Source organism: Chelonus insularis, unplaced genomic scaffold (genome assembly GCF_013357705.1).
Source record: "Chelonus insularis isolate UGA/USDA-ARS -01 unplaced genomic scaffold, ASM1335770v1 contig_72_pilon, whole genome shotgun sequence".
Lineage (NCBI taxonomy): Eukaryota > Metazoa > Arthropoda > Insecta > Hymenoptera > Braconidae > Chelonus > Chelonus insularis.
The window spans coordinates 53535-65093 of NW_023276729.1; the positions used below are offsets into that span (position 1 = coordinate 53535).

At 31.0% G+C, this 11559-nt stretch overlaps 1 pseudogene; it reads left to right on the forward strand.

The window, feature by feature from the left end:
• Positions 1–348: 348 nt before the first annotated feature.
• On the forward strand, positions 349–5718 carry LOC118071099 (putative nuclease HARBI1; annotated as a pseudogene).
• Positions 5719–11559: the final 5841 nt, after the last annotated feature.

The following is an 11559-nucleotide window of genomic DNA, read 5'->3' on the forward strand; positions in this document are numbered from 1 at the left end:
AATAAGTGTTGTATGGCCCGCATTCTCAGTCGGTTCTTATGTCTAAGTTCGCCTTAAGGACATGCTTAAGGTGACGTTTCGATTCACAATCGTAACTTAAGTATTATCTTAAGTACAGCCTCAAGTATGAACTTAATCAAGCAAGGCTCATTCAAATAGTATTCATAATTAATTCTTAAGCAAATCTTTATCAGTTATGTATTCATAGTCGTATAAGACTTCCTTATTAATCCCAATAAGACCTTACTGGTGTCAAAGTGAGGTTATATTTTCAAGTCGTCTCTAAAGGTGACTTAAGAACTTTCAGGCATATTATTATAGTGAAGATTTTTTGAAATTGAAAAAAAGATGAATTTGTCTACTTCGGATTCTAGTGGTATTGAAAGTATTAGTGATGTTGATACTGATGAAGACCATAATGAGAGACATATTCGTAGGTCGTTGCGTGACCGACAAAATCCTTTTGATTTTTACGATGATTATGAATTTAAAAGACGATTTAGATTTAGCAAAGATTCTGTGCGTTATGGTATTTTACCAGAAATTCACGAGGGATTAACTCGAATAAATAATCGGGGTTTGCCTATTGCCCCAGAATTATGTACCTGAAGTTTCGAACGTTCAATGAACGAAAATTAAAAAAGCCTAAATAGGCCCAACAAAGTAGTCAATAGAAAAGATACATAACGTACAAAACAAAGAAACAAAAAAAAACAATCCCCACCCATCGGAAACAACCCCTTCCCTTTTTTCATCCGGGTTAAAGAGCCACAAACGTAATAATTATTCATTCGAACTTGAATCAATTTGTTTACTTACTTTGCCATAATAAAAATATTTTTTATAAATTTTGCTGACTTCTTTGGAGTCAGAACTAATATAAAAAACAATCCCCACCCATCGGAAACAACCCCTTTTTATTTTTTATCCGGGTTAAAGAGCCACAAACGTGATAATTATTCATTCGAACTTGAATCAATTTGTTTACTTACTTTGCCATAATAAAAATATTTTTTATAAATTTTGATAACTTCTTTGGAGTCAAAACTAATATAAAAAACAATCCTCACCCATCGGAAACAACCCCTTCCCTTTTTTTATCCGGGTTAAAGAGCCACAAACGTGATAATTATTCATTCGAACTTGAATCAATTTGTTTACTTACTTTGCCATAATAAAAATATTTTTTATAAATTTTGCTGACTTCTTCGGAGTCAAAACTAATATAAAAAACAATCCCCACCCATCGGAAACAACCCCTTCCCTTTTTTTATCCGGGTTAAAGAGCCACAAACGTAATGATTATTCATTCGAACTTGAATCAATTTGTTTACTTACTTTGCCATAATAAAGATATTTTTTATAAATTTTGATGACTTCTTTGGAGTCAAAACTAATATAAAGAACAATCCTCACCCATCGGAAACAACCCCTTCCCTTTTTTTATCCGGGTTAAAGAGCCACAAACGTGATAATTATTCTTTCGAACTTGAATCAATTTGTTTACTTACTTTGCCATAATAAAAATATTTTTTATAAATTTTGCTGACTTCTTTGGAGTCAAAACTAATATAAAAAACAATCCCCACCCATCGGAAACAACCCCTTCCCTTTTTTTATCCGGGTTAACGAGCCACAAACGTAATAATTATTCATTCGAACTTGAATCAATTTGTTCACTTACTTTGCCATAATAAAAATATTTTTTATAAATTTTGATGACTTCTTTGGAGTCAAAACTAATATAAAAAACAATCCCCACCCATCGGAAACAACCCCTTTTTATTTTTTATCCGGGTTAAAGAGCCACAAACGTGATAATTATTCATTCGAACTTGAATCAATTTGTTTACTTACTTTGCCATAATAAAAATATTTTTTATAAATTTTGCTGACTTCTTTGGAGTCAAAACTAATATAAAAAACAATCCCCACCCATCGGAAACAACCCCTTCCCTTTTTTTATCCGGGTTAAAGAGCCACAAACGTGATAATTATTCATTCGAACTTGAATCAATTTGTTTACTTACTTTGCCATAATAAAAATATTTTTTATAAATTTTGCTGACTTCTTTGGAGTCAAAACTAATATAAAAAACAATCCCCACCCATCGGAAACAACCGCTTTTTATTTTTTATCCGGGTTAAAGAGCCACAAACGTAATAATTATTCATTCGAACTTGAAACAAATTGTTTACTTACTTTGCCATAATAAAAATATTTTTTATAAATTTTGCTGACTTCTTTGGAGTCAAAACTAATATAAAAAACAATCCCCACCCATCGGAAACAACCCCTTCCCTTTTTTTATCCGGGTTAAAGAGCCACAAACGTGATAATTATTCATTCGAACTTGAATCAATTTGTTTACTTACTTTGCCATAATAAAAATATTTTTTATAAATTTTGCTGACTTCTTTGGAGTCAATACTAATATAAAAAACAATCCCCACCCATCGGAAACAACCCCTTCCCTTTTTTTATCCGGGTTAAAGAGCCACAAACGTGATAATTATTCATTCGAACTTGAATCAATTTGTTTACTTACTTTGCCATAATAAAAATATTTTTTATAAATTTTGCTGACTTCTTTGGAGTCAAAACTAATTTAAAAAACAATCCCCACCCATCGAAAACAACCCCTTCCCTTTTTTTATCCGGGTTAAAGAGCCACAAACGTGATAATTATTCATTCGAACTTGAATCAATTTGTTTACTTACTTTGCCATAATAAAAATATTTTTTATAAATTTTGCTGACTTCTTTGGAGTCAATACTAATATAAAAAACAATCCTCACCCATCGGAAACAACCCCTTTTTATTTTTCATCCGGGTTAAAGAGCCACAAACGTAATAATTATTCATTCGAACTTGAAACAAATTGTTTACTTACTTTGCCATAATAAAAATATTTTTTATAAATTTTGCTGACTTCTTCGGAGTCAAAACTAATATAAAAAACAATCCCCACCCATCGGAAACAACCCCTTCCCTTTTTTTATCCGGGTTAAAGAGCCACAAACGTGATAATTATTCATTCGAACTTGAATCAATTTGTTTACTTACTTTGCCATAATAAAAATATTTTTTATAAATTTTGCTGACTTCTTTGGAGTCAAAACTAATATAAAAAACAATCCTCACCCATCGGAAACAACCCCTTTTTGTTTTTTATCCGGGTTAAAGAGCCACAAACGTAATAATTATTCATTCGAACTTGAATCAATACGGCCACAATACGGCTATTTACTCGAATGAAAAATAAAAAAGGGTTGTTTCCGATGGGTGGGGATTGTTTTTTATATTAGTTTAGACTCCAAAGAAGTCAGCAAAATTTATAAAAAATATTTTTATTATGGCAAAGTAAGTAAACAAATTGATTCAAGTTCGAATGAATAATTATCACGTTTGTGGCTCTTTAACCCGGATAAAAAAAGGGAAGGGGTTGTTTCCGATGGGTGGGGATTGTTTTTTATATTAGTTCTGACTCCAAAGAAGTCAGCAAAATTTATAAAAAATATTTTTATTATGGCAAAGTAAGTAAACAAATTGATTCAAGTTCGAATGAATAATTATCACGTTTGTGGCTCTTTAACCCGGATAAAAAAAGGGAAGGGGTTGTTTCCGATGGGTGGGGATTGTTCTTTATATTAGTTCTGACTCCAAAGAAGTCATCAAAATTTATAAAAAATATTTTTATTATGGCAAAGTAAGTAAACAAATTGATTCAAGTTCGAATGAATAATTATTACGTTTGTGGCTCTTTAACCCGGATAAAAAACAAAAAGGGGTTGTTTCCGATGGGTGAGGATTGTTTTTTATATTAGTTTTGACTCCAAAGAAGTCAGCAAAATTTATAAAAAATATTTTTATTATGGCAAAGTAAGTAAACAAATTGATTCAAGTTCGAATGAATAATTATCACGTTTGTGGCTCTTTAACCCGGATAAAAAAAGGGAAGGGGTTGTTTCCGATGGGTGGGGATTGTTTTTTATATTAGTTCTGACTCCAAAGAAGTCAGCAAAATTTATAAAAAATATTTTTATTATGGCAAAGTAAGTAAACAAATTGATTCAAGTTCGAATGAATAATTATTACGTTTGTGGCTCTTTAACCCGGATAAAAAAAGGGAAGGGGTTGTTTCCGATGGGTGGGGATTGTTTTTTTTTGTTTCTTTGTTTTGTACGTTATGTATCTTTTCTATTGACTACTTTGTTGGGCCTATTTAGGCTTTTTTAATTTTCGTTCATTGAACGTTCGAAACTTCAGGTACATCCAGAATTACAACTGCTTGTGTGTTTGAGGTATTATGCAACAGCAAGTTTCCAGGTAATAAAAATTTCTATTACATTTTTATACTTCTGAAATTCAACATCTCTCATTACAGACATTGTATAAAATATATTTTTAGTTACCTATTGGCGATATAATGAAAATTTCTCAGCCAACTGTTTCAAGAATTGTTTTTCGCATTAGTTGCTTGCTTGCAAGTTTAATTAATGAGTATATAGAATTCCCGAGGGATCCTAATGCTCTAAATGAAAATCGACGGATGTTTAATGAGCTTGGAAGAGGAAATGGCGCAATAGGACTACCTGCAGTTGACGGAGCTCTCGATTGTACACATATCAGATTAGTATCTACTAGATTCCACAATCTCGATGAAATGTATAGAAATAGAAAAGGGTATTTTTCATTAAACGTTCAAGTAAGTTAGCAGCCATGATCTGCTTTGTATTTTCAACAGTATAACAAATTACGAACGTATCCAAATATAAATTATTAATACGTAACTACGTCTATTTATTTTTGACAGGCTGTTGTTGGTCCTAGAATGGAGTTTTTGGATATTGTCCCAGAATGGCCAGGTAGAGCACATGACAGTAGGATATTTCAAAATTCTGCAATATATATGCGCTACATGGAACGACAATTGGATGGTATCCTTGTTGGAGAAAGAGGATATCCTTGTTTGCCTTTCTTAATGACTCCTTTTCCTAATCCGGAAACGGATGATCAATTGGCGTGAGTATGTTCTTTATAATCTTTTATCAATAATTATTATTCCATTGATGTTCATAGATTGGACATTTATTTTATTGTAGATTTAACGCGATACAAATCAGAACAAGATTAATTGTTGAACGTACATTTGGAGTGTGGAAACGAAGATTTTCATGTTTGGCTAGAGGTATGACAACGAAACTGCTCTGTTGTACAACAACCGTTGTAGCATGTGCTGTGTTACACAACATGTCTCTAATATTTAATGATATTTTGGAAGAAAATGAGGATGATGATACTGATGATGATGATGATGATGATGATCTTAATCCTAATTTACCTAATGTTAACAACGCAGATGGACTTGCGGTACGCGAAGCACTGGTTGCTCGTATGTTTTTGTATAATCAATTTTATCTTATATCACAAATAATTTAAAATAAAAATTAATCAGCTGTAATAAATGGTTTTATTATTTATTAACAACCATGTGCTACACTGAACATGCCAAGTACTTTTTGTACTGTCTTTATAAAAAATGAACTTTAACTAAAAAACAAAATTAGCACATATCTATTTTTTTTACATATATATGTAATAAGTTTACTACACAAATGTAACAAAATACATTACATTCATTTAATTATGATTTACAATCTAATTGATAGGCAGTAATAGCACAAAACACATTTTAAATATATGTTTAGAATAATTTAAAACTAATTAGAAAAATTATACTTATGGTAAATTTTCGATTTAAATTGTTGCCATAGTACGAAATGTAGAGTAGAGACTATTTCGACCAATGGAAGATTGTTGTGTTATTGAGATCTGAAAAAGCATTTCCATGCCATGACGACAAACTAATGGATCTTTATCTGAACAAAATATTTTTTTACGTAAAAAATTTATTTTAAAAATTATTTTAACATTCTAACTTATAAAAAAAACTTTTGTTTGAAAGAAATATATTTATGTTTTTATTCAGTTTTTTCCCATTGATGGATAGTATCAGGTGTTCTGAAAAAAATGTACGTAACTTTTATAAAGAATAATGATAATGGATTACAGAGGAATGACATTCAATGATTACAACTTTTTAGCTTCATAGGAGTAATTAATTTTTAAGAAAACGGAATACTTTTTAAGTGAATAAATGACCAGAGAAAAATATTTAACAGTCCACTAATGTTATAGAAGTCACTTTAAATATTAGTTATGTGTGTATTATTTAAAACTGAATAAAATAATTCATAAACATAAAAAAAAACACACGTAAATATACTTGCAATTACACTCACGTCTATTAATCTAATATTGTAAAGTTCTAAAATTAACATCATCTTTAATAAAATGTAAAACTTATGTTCAATGATTTCATGCCATGAATTATTGGAATAAAATATATATTAAAGCAAAATAGAAATTTATTTTATATTTTTTCAAACATCAAATTCTTCCTCATTCAATAAAAAATAATTATTAAAAATATTTTAGCAAAATACACCGCACTCAATTTTTTCAAATTCTTATTTATTCTGTAATCATATACAAGATATGTTTCTCAGTCTTGAAACCTATTTACCTTATCTATAATACTATTATCTTTTGTCATAGTTTATACAGATAGAAAACTACTTTTTTTCTACAAAATAAAAAAAGAAAACATATAAAGAAACTTAAAGTATTCAATCACATGAAAAATGAACAAAAAAAGAAATAACAAATTAATGGATATTTTTATTAATATCATCCTCTGAGATTCCATATCCAGTAGCCGTTAAATTATTGTCTTTACTATGATTAAGTAAACTACGACTCTGACTTTCAGTATTTTTCAGAAGATAAACTTCTGATGATTTTTCCATTTTAACTGACTCAGAATGAGAATTTTTTTGTGCTCTACTTTGAGGATTATTTATTGGTACTGCATTTAACATACTTAAAGCATGAGAACGTTCAGCATCTTCAGTTCCAACTGCGGAGCTGCTTGAAGGACTCTCAAGAAAGTCACGAATAATCGATTGTAAATTTTCAAGAGGCTTATTATCTTTCTCTATATGGTCTAACTGTAGCTTTATTTTTTTCCTCGGTGTTCTAGTTGAGAATTGTTGTTAAAAGTATTACTGAAGGTTTCATTATCATTTTCATTTTTTTGCTCTAGATCAACACTGTTATGTGTTGTCGAAAACTCAAAGTTCGAATCTGTAATATTTTCTGGACACACTAAACTGTTATCGTTTTGAGATCTTTCTATGAACATGCTACACATACTTCTCATTTCCTCAGGATTTGGAGGTATTACAGTATCTCCAGTTCTTTCATGTTCATCATCTCTATTCCAGCTGTTTGAACTTTCGTACCCCTTCTACTTGTTCTTCTATAGTAATAGCTGAAAAATTAGTTACATCATGCACAAAAACTTCATCATCCAGATCCATTATTTCTATTTCCGAAGTACTATTGAAGTCATTATAATCAAAAGGATCGTCATCATAATCATACGATTATTAAACATCTCAATCAAGAATCATGATTCTTTGTAATCTTTAATGAGTATATGAAATAACATTATTGATGATAAATAATTAAAAATCACATAAATATCTAAATGGTATTTGTAGATGACTTCATATGTGGAGTGTAAACGATTTTTGATGAAATGAGAAGAATAACATAGAAATAATAGCAATGTTTTATTCATATCTATTACTTGCTTCTTGCAATAGTAATTCAGCATGAGCTGCCGATGCAGTTGCTGCCCGAATTTCCAAAGAATTTTTTTGATGAAGATGTTCAATTTCAATCTTTTGTTTTTGTAACTCATGTTGAAATTTTATATCAGCTAATTTTTCCTCATTTTTAATAATTCGACGAATTCTTTCTAATTTTAACTCCTTTTCTTCACTACTTTCTTGCTTATTGCCCTTTTTTACTTTTTTTCTTGGCACATCATCTGAGAATAAATTAATCATATGTTATATAATAATTCTCATTACAATTATTATAATACAGATAGATTACAAAAATACTATTTCGTATTTATGTTAAAAGAACTACTATTTTTACCAATATCAGTCACATCAACTTTTGCTACAGATCGAATTACTCTTGAATCTAATACTTCATTATTATTAGTTTCATCATCACTTTGTTCTATTAAAAATTCTTCAAGACATACATCATCTAAAACAGCATTTCGTCGCCCTACAAAAATACAATAAATTATGTTACATTATCTACAATATTGTAGATATATATTAATCTATAAACTTTAACAAACTTACTTTCAATTTCATCTCTTGGTATATTTGATGAAAATAATATTGGAGCACTTATCATTAGATTGGGCACAATATTTTCAATTTCCGGGTCAACATCAACCGTTGGAATTGGGGAACCACCACCTGTAGCCATACGAGCTTGTCTTTCCTTGGTCAAAGCATCTCTTTGATCTGACTTCAAATTGCTCCACCATTTTTTCAGTTGTTTGACAGTTCTCTAAAATGGTTAGATAGATAGAATGTTATTTTATTTGATAATTTAAATCACGAATAGTAATAGTAATTACGAATATTCATTATCAAATTCTCACCTGAGTTGAAATAACTGATGAAGAATTATATTCTTCATGAATTTCTCTCCAAGCTTCATCCTTATCTTTCAAAGTGGCACTGTCACTTTTTTTATTTTCAATGACATGTTTAAACTTTTTCAATATGTTTAAAAAAAGATGTTTTTCAACATCGGTATAATGTTTTTTTGCACTAGACATTATAATAAAAAATCTTCTTATGTATTTTTTTATTAGAAACTGATGAAACTTGACGATGTATTTTTTCTCCAACGGGTATTGACATGAACGTAAATTGTACCTTATTTTTAAAATCATTTCTGATTGGCTCATTGAACGTAAAAAATACGGAACTAACCGAAGATAATATAAGAAATGCTCAAGCATTTTCTTCATTAAGAAATTCGCGAGCACCAATTACTTAAAAAAGTCCATCTCAAGTCATAATTGTGAATAAATAGTATCTTAAGTAGAACTCATTCCAATAAGGCACACTTATTCAAGAAATTCTTAAGTCCATTCTCAAGCCACGACTAAGAATTCCGGCCTATAAGCTTTTTGTTTGAGAAGAGTCGCCATCGTTTTAAATATATCACTCATGGTTTGTTGAGTCATATCTCTACTAAATTTGATCAACATATGCTTTTGGCGTATTGCATCATTAATTTTTTCTACTTCATTCAAATTTCTTTTCCTCGTTGTAGCTTTATGTTGACACTTCGACGGTCACTCTAATAATGTACAGCTTAGTATATTCTTGTGAATTTATACTTATAAAACAATCAAATCCTCTTCTGTATCAGCCATCGTTGAGATTACTATCTTTATCAATCACCGAGAAGCCATATTGATCATTATTCCAGATCATTGAACGTACATCTCGAAAATGAAAATAAATCATGTTAATGTTTACATCGTGAATGTGTTTTAGATTCATGTCATCTTGCTAGAGAAATAAAAGAAATTTTATGTTATACCGTACCAAATGTTTAGGAATTCTTGCATAAGTTTGACGAAGATAGATAAAGTAAACATCTCGATACCACCCTATACAGAAATAGGCACGCAATTTTTCTTGCTTTTCACATGCTACATCATCAAAAATCATGATTAAATTTAATGTTGGTGTATTAGATCTTACTACTTTTTCATGCGTATTAAAAGTGTAGAATTCAATATTTTCAATTGGTTTAATTGTTTTAACACTTATTCAGATAAATGATAAATGCTGGAAAAGCATTCATCCTTCCACAATTTGATAGAACACAAATAACAGCACACACGCTATCAGGTAAAAGTTGTCGATGTGGTTTGGGAGTTGCTATTTGTGATTTGTCAAAGTTTATAACAAATAGCGTAATAATAGCTCTCAGCAGGTATACTGTAAGCTACGGCTATATTACCATGCTCGAGAGTAAAAGTGAAGGGGCTGGCGCGTGGTGGGACTGAGTCCGATACACGCTGGCTGAACGCTGCTTGCTCAGCCAGAGCTAGCGTGGCGCTTAAGCTGTAAATTGTGCAAGTGAGAGCACAACAACACAGCAAAACATGAAGGCATAAGAAAAAAATAGAGATATATTTGATGCTACGAGCCACGTGTATAACACAACAATGTTTGACGCCGTTGCATAGCAGCGGGGCGTGATGTCCGCCGCATATACACGTGCTCATAGCAAATAATTTTTACAAGCATCTTGGTTGTGTGCTCTGCACACTCGTTGCTATCACTTATGTGAACATTCTAAAATTACAATTCGAACAATTATCTATTCTTTCATATACCACGAAATATTCCTATAGTATCTATATAACAGCGTTTCAATATTGTTCTTTTTTTATCAAACGAATCAGCTTATAGAAAAAGATGACCAGTATGACATCTCCCATCTAACTCATCAACTTTAAGATATAAGCTTAGCAAACGTAATTAAATATTAGAAGGCATAGGATTTTTGTTACATTTCAATTTCATTTAATTTCATATTTCAAGAATTAACAACGAAAGTAGCTGATTAAGGTTCATTAAATTATCTCTATTATTAATATAGCATAAAATATATATCATATACATATAATAATTAAATATAAAAATATAAAAATATAATTCAAAGTGTAGGCAAACCACGGCGCTGCAGAGGCCCTCATTTCCGTTGGTCCTGAAAAATAATTTGGCTGTTGAAAATTGTTCAACAATTATTTAAACACTGAATGCTTACAATTAGTCGTCAGAGTCTATGAAGAGGGCATAACACCTGACCACAACATCTTTGGGGCTCCTATAGCCGTATATGTAGTAGTTAAAGAAGAACGTGTTGATTGCTTCTTTGTTTAACCTAATTTTTGAATGTTCTACCTGCAGCTCCTAGCTAGAAGCATTATTGAAAGCGTCGAGCTTCTTCACAGGATCCAAATGAGGACTCTGCATGACAGGCTCGCGACCATCTTGGTTGTAGTATACACGATTCCACATCAACGTCTGGTCACGCCTTACGAGGTCTAGTTTATTAAGCTCATGTTTTAGCAGTTATTAATCAGTGATGTCGTCAAATGCATCACGCAAAAAACAAGCAGCAATACTCAGTACTTTATTCTATCTAAGCGAAGAACAACGAGCTGCTATATAAAAGGAAGCTGATCCTCAGCTGGTGGGATACATATGCGAATGTGCTTTTAACATTTTACACGGCAACGTGTCAGTGACAGCGGATCAATAACGTAAATTAAAACGTTACTCTCTTACGGCTGTTAGCTTTGCGTGAAAGTGCTAAGGGGAAAAAGAAGATCATTTTACAAAAAGGGTATGGTTGTTTACCGATTCTTTTGGCACCTATTCTGGGCAGCTTAAAATCAAAGTTGATCATTAGCGGAAAATGGAACATGCTAAAAAAATGGTTTTAATACCTAAAGAGACTGTGAAAAATTGTCAATCGCCCGATACGAAATTATTAACGAGCAGGTTAGATAACAGTTACGATTCCG